This window comes from Crinia signifera, chromosome 4 (genome assembly GCF_055691185.1).
Source record: "Crinia signifera chromosome 4, ASM5569118v1, whole genome shotgun sequence".
In the NCBI taxonomy this organism is placed as follows: Eukaryota; Metazoa; Chordata; class Amphibia; order Anura; family Myobatrachidae; genus Crinia; species Crinia signifera.
The window spans coordinates 138,379,755-138,393,006 of NC_139220.1; the positions used below are offsets into that span (position 1 = coordinate 138,379,755).

The 13,252-nt window shown below is 42.4% G+C and overlaps 1 protein-coding gene across 2 annotated transcripts in view; it reads right to left on the reverse strand.

The window, feature by feature from the left end:
• OSBPL8 (oxysterol binding protein like 8) overlaps nt 1-13,252 on the reverse strand; it is a 217,685-nt gene that overhangs the window by 177,089 nt on the left and 27,344 nt on the right. For both annotated transcript variants that reach the window (XM_083182589.1, XM_083182585.1), the window contains exon 2: nt 693-775. The gene's annotated coding sequence lies outside the window, so the exon portion shown is untranslated. The remainder of the gene's footprint in view (nt 1-692; nt 776-13,252) is intronic.

Sequence of the window (13,252 nt, forward strand, 5' to 3'; positions counted from 1 at the left end):
TGATAATCTGAACCTGTTTTAGTACGGTGCTCCCAATAGGGCTGGGCACTTTTTGGCCAAAAAAATAAATAACAATAAATCACAATCCCGACAGTGGTATCCCAGCCATCAGAAAACCAACAAGGGGGGGGCGCAAAGACACCCCTAGTAGCTCAGGGTTCTACTCCCCTCTATGGGAGTCGTGGACCCACACAAGTGAGATTACACACTGTGTCGGGATTCCCCCTGGCGGCTAGGTTAGCAGTTCGGTTTTACGCGTCAGGATTTTTGCCACCTGCATACTAACTGCATACCCTTTTTAGTAAGGAGCCATCAGCAGCGCATTTTAAATATCTCCCTTTACCAAAAAAAAAAAAAAAAAGATTAGAAATTAGGTGTTATCTGTATGACCCTCTGTCTGATGTAAAGCACTTTAAGTGTACCATGGATGACATCACCGTGTATACTGGCATGCAATACAAGATGGACTCACTCACCATGATCACATAACATCAAACATGAGGAAACATTTAATTACGAGAGTACATTTAACAAATTTAAAGCAGGGTAACACATTTACAGTAGAGAGAATAAAGACATTTTGCTGGAGTACAACTTATTTCTCAATTCCTCTCTCAGAAATAAAACAAACAATGATTTACAAACTTCATGTCCTTTCAAAGACCATTCATTTACAAGAGTTAGCTACTTACCTGACAAGGATGCTACGTGGAAAACACGGAGATTCTGAATGAAGATTCCCCTTCGGCATATCAGGACTGACACATTTCCACACCTTGAAAACAATATTGTAAAATTACTGATATTGTCTATAAAACTGCTAATCTCCATTTGCTATATTCAGTGTAGTGAGTCATTCTGCCTATTGTGTTTTATTTACTTCATTCCAGATAATACGTTAGTAATATCCTGTGAGGTGACTGATTCACATCAATGGCTTATGCAAATCAACTGCTGAAGCACCATTTAGATTTCAGGCATCAGGAGGATGCACCTTCTCATCTTACTCAGATCTCCTACCTGCATCATAAGCAGTGTGTTTAAAGTGACAGTGTACTGTAAATGCAAGCTACAAATAGTGTACAATTTCTATTAAATGAGCTCTACACATCCTTTTCAACATCCAATATATGCATCTTACAAATGGAGCAAACTGCTTCTTACAGCCTTGGGTCACGAAGCAACAAACGAGAACCAACTGGCAGATCTCCCATTCACGTGATTGCTCCAATTTTGATCACATCAAACAAACAGAAGTTTACTTAGGTATATACATACTAGATCTCCTAGTTAAAGTATCTTCTGTGGTTTTCTTTATTCTTGGCATGAAACAACGTTGCACAAAAATTATAAAAATAGCTCAGGTCATTATGATGCAGAACTACCTCTGGTCACGAAGGAGGTTATGAATGGCAACAAATAATGGGGCAGATGTATTAATGCTTAACAAGAGATAAATGCAGGAGTGATAAAGAGATAAATGTCCAGCCAATCAGCTCCTTACTGACTTTTTTCAAACACAGCCTGTAACATAGCAGTTAGCAGGTGATTGGCTGGACGTTTATCTTCTCATTCTTGCATTTATCTCTTGTTAAGACTTAATACATCTGCCCCTATATACCATACTACGCATCAAACATTTTAAATAGCCTTATGAACCCATAGTTGCTTCATAGATTTCTTTATTTTTTACACAATGCCCATGTATCTCACTTCGGTTTCTATACCAGTAGTGAGGCTGCCTGACCTACAAAATTCCCTGTTGGAAGGAAAAGACAGAATATACATGACAGTTGTAGGTTGGGGCCTTATGTGGAGGTCTAGTATTTAGACCTATACAGCTTTAGTAGTTTATCCCAGTATCTGAATCAAGTATGCTAATCTGAAGGCTATATAAATATTAAAAGTCTCTGTTTCATATTAAGTTGTTGACGCAGTATTTCATACAGTACAATAACATCTTTCATTTTGGCTCTTGTACAGATAGGCATTAAATTAGGTGTAATTTTTTTTTTTTTAATCAAAGCGTTTCATCTCCCAAGAGACTCCATCAGGGGTGGTCAATAAATTGAAGTAGATTCCGTAGACAAGTAGCTTCAAAAATACATTTTTACCAAAGAGCATCAAAGTTTAAACTTGACAAGATACCCGTGATGCATATTAATAAGCTTTCTTTCTAGTGAAAAAGGAGACCTATAAACTTGGGCATCCCAAATTCAATTAGGAATTAAGTCTCCATGCACATCCCTTTTAAATGTGTAACAAATTCATGTCTTTCACAGGGCCAGATATGCGAAGATTGTATAAAATGGAGAGTGAGAAATCACCAGCCAATCAGCTCCAAACTACCATTTAACTAGGTAACAAAATGCCGCTGGGTTTTAAAAATTACATGTAGGAGCTGAGTGGTTGGTGGTTTATCTCACCCATAAAATGGAAGCAAAATTAACAGGGGATCTTAAGCTCAAGATAAGCTGTCAATAAGGGGATGTGATCCTGTGTATGGCTATATACAGCCATAACTATATATAAATAGTTGGAGAATTAGGAAAGGATACCTGACTGTTGGGAGGTGGTGTGCAGTGATGTCACAAGTTACATCATGAAGACACACCAAGCCCTGTGAAGGCAGGGGTGTGAGGATACAAACATTATATTCAATGCCACACACACACACACACACACACACACACACACACACACATACACTTCACGACTGTGGTGTCATAAGTCACTCCTACCACATATTATGAATTAATGGATTACGAAGGTGACAGTATAGAGTTGGTGAAAGCAGCCACTTCAACAAACCCAATGATTATCAGTTACCACTAGATTTGTCTAATTTACAACATAAACAATAAGAATGATTATAAACCATCATATGTAAATACTAAACCATTAGCAGAAAGTCTAGTAGCACAAAAGCCAAGCTGGAACCTTCAACAAACAGTAGGAGAAATAGAAGAACACGCAGATACCAGGAAGTCCATTGTATAGCTTGTAAAAGCAGATAGAGCACATCATAATCCTGCTCATTTAGATAATGGTCAGGACATGACTCAGTCAGTGTTTGCACATATAAGCTCACAAGCTGCTGCTTGCTGAAGGAGTAAGCCGGAAATGGGAAAAACACTCTGATTTTTGGAAGAACATCATAACATATTTATGTTCTGTTTACATACATCCCAATGTCCTCCAATATAATTGGAAATCACTTAATGTACACAAAAAACACATGGAAGAACATGCTGTTGTGCTAGTATTTTACATTTCAGGATCTTATTCACATGACAGCATTCTGACACATTGAAGTGAATGGGGAAACCAACTTTGAAATTTAAACTTGCAGATCTTGACAACTTGTGGCTTTACAGTTTACAACATACCCTCCCCCTGATCAGCTAGTAAAGCATGCTGGGACTTGTAGTTTCACAACAGCTGGAGAAACAAGGTTGTCTAAGCCATGAATAGAGCATCTTCAGAGCTTGGCCATGTGACTAAGGGGTAGAATGAAGCAAGGGAAAAGAAGTAATAAAGTGCCTGGTACTTTATCACCAGCCAATCAGCTCCCAACTGTCCGTTTTTTAACCCAGCCTGTAACTTAAATTACCAGGTACTTTATCACGTCTCCATACATCTACCCCTAAGAGCCAACCTAATACCATGACCATGAACACTAGCATCAACTGCACTGATCTCATGCCAACCTGAGCCTACATTCTGGCTTGTTAACAATGTTACAGCCCATTTTGCACCCATTCCACTGATACCCCTTTCACACCGCAGCTCTTAATCGGTATATTACCTTTTTTTAGCCTTTTAAACCGGTTAGAGCTGCAGTGTGAAAGTGCCAGTCTGCATTTACCGGCTACAAATAACCGGCACTTGCAAACAGGTAAAAAGCAGACGTTCCTACGCGGTTCAGAGCTGTTTTTTTTTATGCAATGTGAACGGCTCTGAACCGGTATATAGGACTCAGGCAGCAGTTAACACTGAGCTGGTTATCAGCGCAGTGAATATTTAATGATCGGGAGCTTCTCATTACATATGGAATGAGCGGGATCCGCTCCCTCCTAGTGACCCCTGCACGCCTGCTGCCCTGATTCGCAGACAGGTAAAAAAGGGAGGGAGGGGGTGTTACTAGGTGCTGGCTGTGTGGAAGGGGCCCTGCTGCTTTATGGACACCTGTGGCTGCCGCCCCGGGTCACCCCCTGAACCCGCTCTGCCTACTGCATAGTACATTACTGGTTAATTACCTTTGGCAACGGGTTCAGTGTGAAAGGTACAAAAACGGTAATTAACCAGTATATACCGTTTACAACATGCCGTGTGAATGGGGTTAAACTTGCTCTGACCCGGTTAAAGAAACGTTTAAAAAAACCGTGTCAGAGCAGATTTGGCAGTGTGAAAGGAGCATTAGATATCAACAAGAGCATAGATGTGATGCCATGAAAAGTGTAAACAATCAAAATATAAAAATAAAACTATCATATAAAAGTACAAAACATAACATACAAATCATCCAAGACAGTGTAAACAAATATACAGAGTTGTGTTGACACCACCAGCACTCAAGACAAAGAAATACTGCACATCCCTTGTATGGAATTGGATGCCTCCTCTTCCTCTCTAATTCCAAATTAAGGGAGGATAAATTGAGGTGGGTTGTGTTACAATCATCCACTCTAGGAGGATGGGTCTAAATGGAATCCCTTCACAGGTATTCAGAAGGGGGGGGGTTCCACACATACCTAGCTGGGGATCTGTCTCTCCTCTTCTCTGCCTCTCTGGTTATAAACACGTGACTACAATCATAGGAAGGTACTCTTAAACAATACCACTCCAAGCCGTACCAGTATACGGAGATAGTGGAGAACTAGTTGCTGAAACCGTTCTCTTTAAGCACTTTTTACAGGATGGCAGTCTTGGTAACTGCTATCCTGAATATGGCTGAAAAGTCCCAGGTACTGGTCTCCTCACGCTGGGTCTGGTCTGTGGACTCTGACGCAAATGCTTTGAAAACTAGTAGATGTAGTTTCACTTGCTGCCAACAGATGCCAGTGTTTCGGAGCCACGCGGACACTAGACATATACAACATACAAATCACAGCCAACATACAAAACAAAACACAGCCAAGTCAATTAGTTGAAGTTTAGTTAAATATTGCAGCCAGAAAATAAAAATTAAACAGTTGCTGTGAGCAGCACTGACATTTTTAACGGATATTTTGAGGAGCTCTCACAGCAACGTTGGCATTCAACGGGTTAATAAAAATGTTTGCTTGACAAAGTCTAACCTGCTTTTTCTCTAAAACATCTTCATTTTAAGCACAACCAATTAATGCCAGTCTTGTGTTGCTAGATGAAAACTATACCATGAAGAGGTAAGGGGATTTGGTCATATTTTTTAGTTTAAACTGGGTACACACTGGAGCGATTTTGGGCCAATGTGCTGGTAAACATTGCTTAGTGTATACACAGGATTGCACACTTCCACTGGTTTCTAGCAACTGTCAATCGTCGTCCTTGCTGCACACCAAACCTGGCAACATTGGTAGATTTTGTGCCTATGGTGCAGTAGGTACTGCGAAATGGAAAACAAATTATACGTCAGACCGATTGTATGTCACCTGTACTCCTTAGAACAGAGTGGCATGACGATTGCTCGAGTGCAGGCTTGGAAACCTGTGGTTCTCCAGCTGTTGCAAAACTACACATCCCAACATACCCTGTCCCCGTTTTATCATTCCCTAATAGCTGAAAAGGGCAGGGCATGCAGAGATTTGCAGTTTAACAACTGGAGAGCCACAGGTTGGCCATATCTGCTCTAGTGTGTACAGGAGCAACCAAAATATGTAATATATTTGTTTGGTTGTTAATAAGACTTCAGTGAGTGTAAACTCAATATTGTTCATTCTGGGCCCAAGGGAAGTAGTGAGTGAAGTCGTAACGATTGCAGATTACTCCAGTGTGAACCCAGCTTTAGAATCCTAAATGTAAACAAAAGTATGGGACATCAAAATGTCCGGTCTATGGCTTTTGAAGGATTTAACAGCACAATTAATGGGAAAAGCTAGTCTGTTGATGCTACTGGGTAACTGACCTCATAGACACAGGTTTTTACAGAGTTTATGCAAGAAAATCAACCATAGAAAGAAAATATAGAACTGTATGCGAGTCTGTTATTCAGAAAAGCTTCCTCCTTTATTAATGGGGAAGAAACGGTTGACCGGTTTATAACATATTAAGGATTCTTTATCAATGCCTTTAGCACTTTCCAGAACCACATAGAAAGGATAAATAATAAAATATTCTTACACTGGGAAACCACAAGCTATTAGTATACAAAATGATACACAGGAAAGGTCTTAACACAATGTTATTTCCCCCAGAATAAACAACACTTCAAATTCCTCGTTAAAGGCCTTGAGAAACACCAAGCATTTATTTAACATTTTCAACAAAACACTAACAAAATGTTTGTTGAATTAATCTTAAATAACAGAAACAATGAATTGACTTTGGAATATGTTGTGCTTGACCAATTTACACCTAATCTGGTTTTTAAAATCAGTCTATATTCTAGCTGGTTAGTTGCTCATTGAATGGCAATTGTGCTGTAAGTACTCTGCAGCCACCAGCAGCACCAACTTTCCCTCGCACTCGAGAGAGAACTTGAGGACAATAAAGTAATATCCCCATTGTGCTTATTCTATAAGGACCCTCTGCAGAAACATCCTATAAATATGAGCTAATGTGGGCAATTGGGAAGAGAACAAGTAGGTGAATGAGGCATTCATGCAATAGAAAAATCAGTTTATAGGATACAATTTACTTTTGAAAAGGCTTACAAGATGCAAAATACTGCATTTGGCAATGTAAATTACAAGTAGTATAAAATCACTGGTCACCATTTGTACACAATGTATATTTGAATGAAGTCCACATCTCTCAAATTGTTTACAATAATGTAAAATATAGTAATCAGGGGGACAAACTACAAAATGTTGTTAGACTTTAGAATGATTAATTTTGGCATTCTCACAACATTTTTTTTTTTACAAGATAGGGAAAGTAGAGAATGCAATTCCATTAAAATCAGTAATAAAAAAAATGTAATTAGCCATTATTCTAATGTAGGTTATGATGTGTTTTGTAAGAGTTTTTAATTCACTCCTCCCTATCTTTCACCCCCCACATTCGTGCTCTCTCACAGTCTTGCCGCTTTCACCTCCGCAACATCTCGCACATCAGACCATTCCTCTCCACTGACGCGACCAAAATTCTCATTCACTCTCTTATCATCTCCCGCCTTGACAACTGCAACATCCTTCTCTCCGGGCTACCTCTCGCCCCTCTCCAATCCATTCTTAACGCTGCTGCTAGGCTCATCTTCCTCTCCTGCAGCTCTACCTCCGCCTCCCCCCTCTGTCTATCTCTTCACTGGCTCCCCATTACTTTCCGAGTTATCCTTAAACTCCTCACCACTACCTACAAGGCTCTCTCCTCCTCCACCGCTCCTTACCTCTCTTCACTGATCTCTATCCACACTCCCTCCTGTCCTCTTCGCTTCACTGCCGACCGCCACCTGACCTCTCACCGAATCACCTCCTCCCACTCCCGTGTCCAAGACTTCTCTCGCGCTGCCCCCCTGCACTGGAACAACCTCCCACCACCCATCAGGCTTTCTGATTCTCTTACCTCCTTCAAGTGCTCCCTCAAAACCCACTTCTTCCGACTAGCCTATCCCTCCTCCTCCTAACCTCTTTTGCTCCGCCTATCCTGCCTATCCTACCCCTCCATCCGTTCCTACTTATCCTATGGTTTTTCTTTCGTCCACCCAACTCATTTTAGTCTGTTAACTCTTGAGAGTAGGGCCCTCCTTCCTCGCGTACTCACCCTACCTCTTTCCCTCACCAGCGCTCCTGCCTTGTTCTTCCCTTCCTCTACTTCATCTTCAGTCTCCTCGACAATTTCGACACCTACTTCAGAACTGATGCTGATTTTAGTTCTACCAGCTATATCCCTATTTATGCTGTATTTTATCAACACACCCTGTATGTTACCTTGTAATTTGTTTTGCTATGTACGGTGCTGCGGACACTTTGTGGCGCCTTATAAATAAATGAATGAACTACTACTAATATTTCACACAGCACATTACGTAGCCACTAAAGGAAATGTAAATATTTTTCATGTTTAATGAAATAACCATATAGTTCAGTATTCAATCCAAGATTCTTACTGTCTAAATTCCAGGCCGTTTTTGCCCAGCTCGACAGGCAGAATTCAATGTTCCGCTTGTCGAAAAGTGGGCGTGTCGGCAAAAACGGCCGCGGATTTCTCGGCCGTTTCCGACAAAACAGATCAGACTTACTTAAAGTTGGATCTGTTTTGTAGGAATCCCGCCTTCAATGCTGTTGGAAAAGGCAGCATTGAATAGGGGACAGACGCTATTTTCCCCGGCGGAAATAGCATCCAAAATTGAATACCTCCCATTGTCCGTTATATAATATAAGTAGGTAATTTAATACATTACAATATCATATACATACATGAAAAAAAAGGTGAGTACTATTGCTTTATTATTTGCATAGTCACTGAAACAACAAGTAGCTCCATAAAACACTCTGGGGAACGGTTTTATCAAATGAGATAAGAAACACCATTTGTTTTAAGGGTTTACATACTGTGCAATATTGAAAGTGAAGCTGAATTTCTACAAGGAGACCTGGCTGCAGTATCTCACAGATGGAGGACAGCCAAGGACATCACTGATTACAATACAGCAAGAAGGAAACCTTTCCATGTAAGTATAGTCATGTCTCAAACCAGAGAAATGATGAGCTTTAACATAACTAGGAGTACAGTATGATTAAGTGAGTAATGTACTTTCAGTACTTATGTATTATCTGGGCTCCCATGTTAATTGCACCCCATTTTTTGATACCCCTACTATCCAACTACGCATGGAGTTGATTTTATATAGTGTGGCGAGCGCAGCGAGCCACCGTGCCCGAAGCGTGGCGAGCGCAGCGAGCCCCGCGAGGGGACGCGGTCTCATAAGAAAAACGGGAGCCCAGATATTACATAAGTACCGTACTTTCTTATGGGCAAAAACTATGGAAAAACCGCTTTCACCTCGGTAATTCCACAAACAATTTCCATGTTCCTCTTCAGACTGAAATTTTTGTTGCTCATCTCTGGTAAAAATATAACCTAGCAATTTTAATAAACACGTCTGACTGAAACCGATGAACTTGGAATATGTCAAAATTGAAGCATAACCTTTAAGTGACTGCGCCAAAAATAAACCCCAAAACTAAAAAAAAAAGGTCACAATTTGAAAAGTAAAAAGGGTAGAAACAATGTAATAGCTGTATTTTCTAATAAATACCCATGTAGACTTTTCTTTTTGTTGAAGTCGTGATGTGAGACGCTTTAGGCTCTAGAGCAGGTATTCCCAACTTCAGTCCATAAGGCACACACACTAGGTACACACCTAAAGCTTTATCTGTCCAATCTGTCTGGTTGGGGAAAAAAACTCTAATACATGGGAACACTAGAATGCCAGCTCAAAGCAAATGCTTCGAAAGGTAGTCTGCTACCTTGTGATTGCCTCTGTGTTTGTGCATGTGAGAGAAAAAGATGTAGTTTCACTCGCTGCAGACAGATGGCAGTGTTTCTGAGACAACCAAACGGACATACATACACACACATAAACATAATATATATATAATATAAACCATTACTCCCAAACACTGGAAAACCCTCAATGCTCAAACAAATCGTTTAAATCTGTTACATTTTAAAAAAACGATCTGAATAACCATTTTTGTTTGCTGTTCAGTATTTTGGGAGCAAATGGTTGATTGTTATATTATCTCCTAAATTACCAGATTTTTGTTCCCACCAGACAGATCAGACAGACAAATCTTTGTGTGTACCAATCCAGGGGCTTACTCACCTATTGGAAAATATATGTAACCAAGATCTCTGAATTCTACCACCATGTAGTTTTCAAGTTTGGTTACTGATATCATTAATACCCCATTCACACCAGCCTAAATTCCCGGGTTGAGTCCGGGAAAAACCCGGTACTAGCGCTGGTGTGAAATTTGCCCGGGACAAAATCCCGGGCAAATTTCAACCCGGCTAGGTACCAGGGTTGTTCCGGGGTTCAACCCGGGGACCTGGCTGGTGTGAAAGGTACAGGTTATACTTACCCGGGTTGCCGTGTCCTCGGTGTGCTGTCTGGACGGGAATCCACGCAGGCGGCGGGCGCAAATGATGGGACAGCCGGTGGATGATGATGACGCAGTTCTCCGGCGGCAGTGAGGATGCCGGAGAGCTGCGTCATCTTCATCCGCAGCCTGTCCCGTCATTTGCACCGCCGCCTGTGTGGATCCCTGGCCTGCACGGAGGACCAGCAACCGGGGTGAGTATTCTCCCCACCTCCGCCACCATCCCGCCGCCTGCCCACCTCTTCCCCACCTGTTGCCGGCCTCCTTCCCGCCCCCTTCTCACACCAGAAAATGCAGGGACATTTCTGGTGTGAATGGGTCCAAACCCGGGAATGTCCCTGCTTGTCCCGGGAACTGAATTCCCGGGTTTGTCCCTGCATTTCTGGTGTGAATGGGGTATAAGTGTGCTGGTGGAAACAATTAGTTTTTTCTTACTCAGGGGCAGATTTATTAAGCTTGGAGAAGAGATAAACTGGAGATAAAGCGGAGAAAAGGTAAAAATAGATAAAGCACCAGCCAATCAACTCCTAACTGTCTTTTTCAAACACAGCTGATTGGCTGGTGCTTAATAAATCTGCCCCCCAGTTCTGGTGCCGGTCTTCTGAAGGCAGTCCGGATGCCAGGATCCTTACTGCATGCCATCCCAAAGGGCTGTGTTTATAAAAAAAAAAAAAAAAAGAAGGACACCTGGGGGAAAAGTCCCCTGAGGCTCTGAACAGTGGAAATTGCAGGGTAGTAAAAATTATGATCTTCATTTAATTTTTCAGGTAAGTTAGGCATTTTCTGAAACATGCTTATGTTGGTGGTGTTTACCGGACAGGCATTTTTTATTTTTTTTTAAATTGAGAAAATAAAAGCAGTTTGTGGAGCAGTGCAAAAGTTATTGCAATTGGTATGGATGGGCGTGACCTCGGATAGCAGGGTGTAGACAGCAGGTCGCTGTGCTCTCCCGCCCTCGGTATGTAGCGTGATTGAGGAAGGCCCCCCTGCCGAGTGATTACCCGCACTATACCTTCTCGTTACGGGACTCTGAATTTGTGAGGTGCTGGAGGCTGTGAGCCGTCATCGTTGCCAAGCCGAGTGGATGCGGGGGACGCTATGCCTGGAACGCTGAACTAGCGCCGAGCCAGGGGGAAGGAAGCCGCCGGAAGTCAGGGATCACTGCCGGGTTAGAGGCGACACGGCTGCAGCGGCGGTGAGAGAGCTGCTGTTTGCCGCGACCGCCATACGTGTCGCTCCAGATCTTCTCCACTCTGGGGTAGGGCTGCTTGACGGCGTGAGCCGGGGGAACTTAGAAGCAGCGCGACTGCAGCGGCGGTGAGAGAGCAACTGACTGCCGCGTCTGCCACACGAGTTACTCCGGATCCCCTCCACTGTGGCGCGGTACTGCCTGACGGCGTGATCCAGGTGGAACTCACCAGGTGAAAACTCGCGGAGACAACTGCAGCTTGAAACAGAGGGCGTATTGCCCATAAAGAATCTCCTGATCGTTACCCAGGACTGGGGTTTTTTTTCTTTCTGGGACGGTGTGATTTGTGAGTAGTATCCCCCTCTTCTTCTCATTATTTTGACTGGGGGTTGTGGGCGGCTGCATATATTCCAGATAAATCTGAGAAGCTCAGGGCCTTTTTTGTGGAGCAAACTAGGTGATTGAACCGTCAGACAATATGGGGAAAACCCAAAATAATACTGCGGCTAACCGCCTGGCTAAGTACGCTCGCCAGCCAGAGACCCCAACTGCCACTCATAGAGGAGAAGATTCTCCTCCAACTACCCCCCCTCAGTCAGGAAAACCGCAGGACCAACCACCCCCAGCAATTCAAACGGTGCTTGATGCACTAGCTGCAAGTGAAGGTAGATTGGCCGGGAAAATTGAGAAAGTGCAGGGGGATTTGGAGTTAATCCATCAATCACTTAATAAACTGCAGGAGCGTGCTAAAGAACTGGAAACTCGTACATCATCAATTGAGGACATAGTTACCCCCCTGGTTGGAAGAGTTGACGAAATGGCCATGCAGATCAAAATGATCAACGCAAAGCTTACCGACATGGAGGGGCGGCTACGCCGTAACAATTTAAGAATTGTAGGCCTACCAGAAAAAGCTGAGGGAGAGACACCGGAACTTTTTGTTGAAAAATGGCTGGTGGATTCATTTGGTCGAGAATCTTTTTCTCAACACTTTTCGATTGAGAGAGCCCATAGGGTCCCAATGAGGGCACCACCTCCCGGTGCTAAAGATCGCACTTTTATTTTCAAATTACTCCACTATGCCGACAGGGACACCGTCCTCAGATTGATCAGGTTGAAAGGCCCCTTAACCTGGGACAACAAAAAGGTTTCGGTTTTCCCTGATTATGCCAGTGGAGTGCAGCAGGATCGAGCTCAATTCTTCCAGATAAAAAAACGTCTGAGAGACTTGCAGATTCAGTATGCAATGTTTTTCCCCGCTAAATTAAAAGTAATTCATGAAGGCAGCGCAAAGTTCTTCCTCTCACCGAATGAAGCCGCAACTTGGCTTGATCTGAAATTCCCGAATCAACGTATGTTGTCCCCCCGTGAATAGTTTTAGAGGGAAGGTATGAAGAAGAGTAACACAGAAGGAATGGGAAAAATTTGTTTTTGTTTTTTTTTGTTTGTTTTTTTTTGTCCTGAGGCTGCTGTGTGTCTGTAGCCCCCCTACACATTAAGGGACGCCGACTGAAGTGTATGTTTACCCATAGGGGTGGTCCGGTTCTTGGTTACTTAAACACCTTAAAGGAAGATGCTCGGTGTATGTGGCTATTGTAATTTAAGGAGAGAGAAAAGAAAGGAGAAAATTGAACTGAAACGTAGCCAACTGACTTAACAGAGTACGGCTTACCTATGCCGGCCTGGACATTTTTTTTTTTTTTCCTTTCTTATCTACTCACGGTGTTAAACGAATTAATGGGTATAATTGAGTTAATGCATCTGAATAAGTGTTTACTGGATATTGATATTGTGAATTTCTCTCTATTTATATATG